Raw genomic sequence first — 6,076 nt, forward strand, 5'->3', positions numbered from 1 at the left:
GCAGACAAGACATTGGAAGATTGGGCACGTAGTGGCTCGTGCTGCGACATGTTCATAGGGGAAAAACCTCTTTGGGGAGACCGTCGTTGCGAGACGTATTAAAACCATGGCTGAGGGCAATAAAACTTGTAAAGGAGGACCCTTGGAAGGTTCTTGGATACAGGTCGCCGTTGCTAGGCGTGTCAGCGCTGGGTAATCATTGGATGTTCGCATCTGTGGTCAATGCTTTTCAATATTCTTTTCATTCTTTCATTCTTTCATTTTCAACCCCATTTTTGCCTGAACCGCCCTTTCGGGTTTTCGATTCACCGGGGAATAGATTCTTTTCATTGCCCCATTTTTGCCTGATTTGCCTTCACAGGTTGTCAATCAGCGGGGTGCTCATTTTTGCCTAAGCCGCCCTTTCGGGTTTTCAACTTAGCGAGCTTTTTATTTTCATTTTTTCATTTTTTTTTTTCACTTTCATTCTGTTTTTTCATTCTTGCCATTGACCACAGATCATCCTGGGGAGTAGCCTGCCTGTAACATGTATTGAAATAGACATTGACATTCATTCACTCATGCATGTTTCATTGAAATGTACCCTATTGCTCAGGTTTGCTATCAAAATAGACAGGAAAAGATTTTTCAATTTTCAAAAATGTTTGTTTCAGTTATTGACATTATCAAATAGAAAGAAAATATTCTGTATAAAGCATTGAAAGTAGAAAGAAAATAGAGTTTCAAAAAATAGAAAGGCTCAAATTGATGTAGGAGAGTGAAAATCAGCCAAAGGCATGACTTCACGGATTTACAAAGCTTGGAAAATGGTAATTTTATTGGTTGGTGGTACATTGAACACGATGACCGCTACATTTCATAGAAATTTTGAATTCACAAGTACAGAAGCCTCTGATGAAGAAGATCATTGACAGTTGCAGATGCCCCAAGGGGTGATGGTGATTTGCCAGATATAGTTACTTGTCTTTTATCAACCTCATTTTTGCATGAACCGCCCTTTCGGGTTTTCGGCTCATCGAGGCGCTCATTCTTGCCTGAGTTGCGTACAATCTCAGCGAGCTTTTTCATATATTTTTTTTTGTCCCTAACTTTTGCCTGGATCGCCCTTTCGGGTTTTCGATCCACCGGGAAGCGCTTTTTTGCCTAGGCCGCCCTTTCGGGTTTTCGACCTACCACGCCGTTCTTTTCTTTCTAGACAAAGTATTTCTTGACTATATCGGCATTAACAGGATTTGGGAGTTCAACACCATCCATGTGCGTAAGAATCAAAGCACCACCAGAGAAAGCCTTCTTGACAACATAAGGACCTTCATAGTTAGGTGTCCACTTGCCCCTTGGGTCGGGTTGCTGACTTATCCTTCTTTTCAATACAAGTTCGCCTTCCTTGAATTCTCGAGGTCGGACTTTCTTGTCAAAAGCATTCTTCATTCGAACTTGATACAACTGTCCATGAGTCATAGCATCCATACGTTTCTCTTCAATCAGATTCAATTGATCATACCGACTTTGACACCATTCAGCCTCAGTTAACTTTGCTTCCATGATCACTCGAAGAGATGGAATCTCCACTTCTAGAGGGAGAACTGCTTCCATGCCATACACAAGAGAGAAAGGAGTTGCCCCGGTTGAGCTGCGCACTGTAGTGCGGTAACCATGCAAGGCAAAAGGTAGCATTTCATGCCAATCTTTGTAAGTAGTGACCATCTTCTGAACAATCTTCTTGATGTTCTTGTTAGCGGCCTCAACTGCACCATTCATCTGAGGTCTATAAGGAGAAGAGTTGTGATGTTCAATTTTGAATTCTTCACATAAAGCTTGCATCATGCTATTGTTCAGATTGGAACCATTGTCAGTGATGATCTTGTTGGGAACACCATATCGACAGATGATGTTATTCTTGATAAACTTCACAACAACTTGCTTGGTCACATTTGCGTAGGAAGCAGCTTCAACCCACTTGGTGAAGTAATCAATTGCCACTAGAATGAAACGATGTCCATTGGAAGCCTTCGGTTCAATCCTTCCGATCATGTCAATACCCCACATAGAGAAAGGCCATGGGGAAGATATAACATTGAGAGCATGTGGAGGCACATGAATCTTGTCAGCATAGATTTGACACTTGTGGCATCTTTTAGCATGTTTGTGGCAATCACGCTCCATAGTTATCCAGTAATAGCCGGCTCTTAACAATTTCCTTGACATGGTGTGACCCGAAGCATGGGTCCCAAAGGTACCATCGTGTACATCATGCATCAACTTCTCAGCTTCTTGTTTGTCAACACATCTCAGCAAGACCATGTCATAGTTCCTCTTGTATAGGATTTCTCCGTCCAGAAAGAATCTATTAGCCCATCGTCTCAAAGTCTTTTTATCCCTGTTGGAAGCACCAGGTGGATATTCACGATTCTGCAAGAATTGTTTGATGTTATAATACCAAGGCTTTTTATCATTCACATCTCTATCAGCTTGATCTGGCATATTTTCAATAGTGAACACATGAGCGGGTCTATCAAGACGCTGTACTTTGATTACAGGCACATCATTCCAGTGATTCACACGAAACATGGAAGACAAAGTAGCGAGAGCATCGGCCATCTGGTTTTCATCCTGAGGGATGTGGTGCAGTTCAACCTTTGTAAAGTATGTCAACAGACGTCTTGCATAGTCATGATAAGGAATCAGCTTCTCATGATGAGTCTCCCATTCACCCTTTATCTGATTAATGACAAGTGCAGAATCTCCATAGATGTCAAGGTGCTTAATTCTCAGATCGAGGGCTTCTTCAATGCCCAGGATGCATGCTTCATATTCAGCTATGTTGTTTGTGCAGTCAAAGGTTATTCGAGCGGTGAAAGGAATGTGGTGCCCCCGCGGAGTTACAATGATGGCCCCAATTCCTTTACCATAAACATTAACAGCACCATCAAACACCAATCCCCACTTGCTATTGGGATCTGGCCCTTCATTGATCAGTGGCTCTTCACAGTCTTTTGCTTTCAGATACATAACTTCCTCATCAGGGAAATCAAACTTAATCGGCTGGTAATCATCAAGAGGTTGACAAGCAAGGTGCTCAGCAAGGACACTTCCTTTGATTGCTTTCTGAGCTTTGTACACAATATCATATTCGGACAATAACATTTGCCAACGTGCGATCTTTCCAGTAACAGCAGGCTTCTCAAAGATGTACTTGATTGGATCCATTCGGGATATCAACCAAGTGGTATGATTCACCATATAATGACGCAGGCGTTTGGCAGCCCAAGCTAAAGCACAACAAGTTTTTTCAAGCATTGTGTACCGAGTCTCACAGTCGGTGAACTTCTTGCTCAGATAGTAGATAGCATGCTCTTTCTTACCAGTCTCATCTTGTTGACCGAGAACACAACCCACTGAATCATCTAATACTGATAGATACATAATCAAAGGCCTTCCTTCCACTGGCGGGACAAGGATAGGTGGTTCCAACAGGTATTCTTTAATGCTATCAAAAGCTTCCTGACATTCATCATTCCATACAACAGGCTGATTTTTCCTGAGCAATTTGAAAATTGGACCACAGGTAGTAGTCATATGAGATATGAATCTTGAAATGTAATTCAGACGTCCGAGGAAACCTCTGACTTGCTTTTCAGTTTGAGGGGCCGGCATTTCTCTGATGGCTCGGACTTTGTCAGGATCAACTTCAATGCCTCTTTGACTGACAATGAAGCCTAGCAACTTTCCCGATCGTACACCGAATGTACACTTGTTAGGATTCAACCGCAGCTTGTACTTTCTTAGTCTTTCAAACATCTTTTTCAAATACACAACATGCTGCTCTTCATCACTTGACTTCACAATCATGTCATCAACATATACCTCAATCTCTTTGTGAATCATATCATGAAACAGAGTTGTCATACCTCTTTGATAGGTAGCACCAGCATTTATCAAGCCAAACGGCATTACTTTATAACAGAACGTTCCCCACGGAGTGATGAAGGACGTCTTTTCTCTATCTTCAGGAGACATTCGTATCTGATTATAACCAGAGAAACCATCCATGAAAGAGAACACTTTAGATTGAGCAGTACTGTCAACAAGCACATCAATATGAGGCAATGGGAAGTTATCTTTTGGACTAGCTTTATTCAAATCTCTGTAATCCACGCACATTCGAACTTTCCCATCTTTCTTTGGTACTGGTACGATGTTGGCAATCCACTCAGGATATTCAGCTGTCATGAGGAAGCCCGCATCAATTTGCTTTTGCACCTCAGCCTTGATCTTAAGAGCCATGTCTGGACGAGACCTTCTCCATTTTTGTTTGACAGGAGGACATTCAGGTCTTGTCGGTATCCGATGTTCCACAATCTTGGGATCTAGACCCGGCATATCTTCATAGGACCATGCAAAGACATCTGGATAATCATGGAGGAGCTGAATAATCTTCCTTTTCACTTCTGGCTCAAGTGCAGCACCAATCTTGATCTCTTGCTTGTTCTCTTCAGTACCCAGGTTGATGAGTTCAATCTCCTCCTGGTGAGGCTGAATGGCTCTTCTTTCTTGTTCAAGCAGTCGAGTGATCTCATACGGTATCTCTTCATAATCATCATCCTCATCTTCAGCTTCATATACATGGAATTCAAAATTTGGAGGAACCATAGGGTCACTGTGTTCAACGGGTTTATTGTGGTTCAATCTGCATAATATGATTGGGATGATTTTAGAAAAATGTTTTTTTCCATGCAGATTTTTGAAATTAATAAGAAAAATTCAGATGTTTTGGTTTTTTCTGGCATTACCATTATTTCCAAGAAAAAGGCACTAAAAAGTAAAAAACAAAGAGTCGTGGGAAAGACGACAACTTTTTATTGATTAACGGCAATGCCGAAACAAACACGCCCTTACAAAGATATCACTTTCGCCTTGGGCAGAGCGAAAGGATTGTTATTTTGAAAACAAGAAACATGAGCAACAAGACACATTACATGGAAGCATGCATGACTAAAGGAACATCAATGGCTTCCCAATTTCTCACAGTGCCTCCTGGTATAACAAAGGCAGGCACATAACCACCTTCAGCAGCATCTTCAGTAATAGCATTGATGAACCCAGCACTGTAAAAGGTTCCCTTTGAAACAGCAGATGTCGGGGAGAATCCAAGGCCCTCTTTACACTTGTTTTCCAGAATCTGAATTACTTTGCCCCAGCCGGCAGCTTGTCCTGCTTGAACAGCCTTCTGGGCGTCTTTCAATGAAGCCATGCTAGCACCAGCCCTCCGGGGCTCTGCACCTTCAACAGTCAAGCCTTGAAACGACGTCCCTTCAGCGGACCCTGCTTCAACACAAGAGAACGATGATACCTGGCTAACTAGATATGCTTCCTCCCCATGCACAGTGACAATCTTACCATTCCTCATGAACTTGAGCTTCTGATGCAAAGTGGAAGTTACCGCTCCAGCGTCGTGGATCCACGGTCTTCCAAGGAGACAGCTGTACGAACCATTGATGTCCATGACTTGGAAGGTAATCTGAAATGTTTCGGGACCAATGGTAATTGGCAAGTCTACTTCCCCAAGAACATCCTTGCGGGATCCATCAAAAGCTTTAACCAGATAGCTGCTACCCCTCAGGGAAATTCCATGACGGCTCAATTGCCTTAGTGTGGATTCAGGCATTACATTCAGAGACGATCCAGTGTCCACCAATACGTTGGATATCATATCAGACCCACAGTGCACTGAGATATGTAGAGCCAAGTTGTGGTGCTTCCCCGCTTCGGGGAGTTCATCGTCACCGAATCCCAAGCTATTGCAAGCGGTAATATTACCCACTATTCCATTGAATTGCTCCACAGAGACTTCGTGATCAACGTAAGCTTTCTCAAGTATCTTCATTAACACTTTCCTATGAGCCTCTGAGCTCATGAGCAGAGACAGGATGGATATCTTTGATGGGGTTTGTAGCAGTTGGTCAACGATCTTGTAGTCACTTTTCTTGATAAGCCTCAGAATTTCGTCCAGATTGGACTCTTCAATAGATTGGCCTGCTGGACCGGTGTTCTTGTCAACAGGAGGAACAACTGGTGG

This window comes from Medicago sativa, chromosome 2 (genome assembly GCF_051527215.1).
Source record: "Medicago sativa cultivar Bolivia chromosome 2, Bolivia_mono, whole genome shotgun sequence".
Taxonomy (NCBI): domain Eukaryota; kingdom Viridiplantae; phylum Streptophyta; class Magnoliopsida; order Fabales; family Fabaceae; genus Medicago; species Medicago sativa.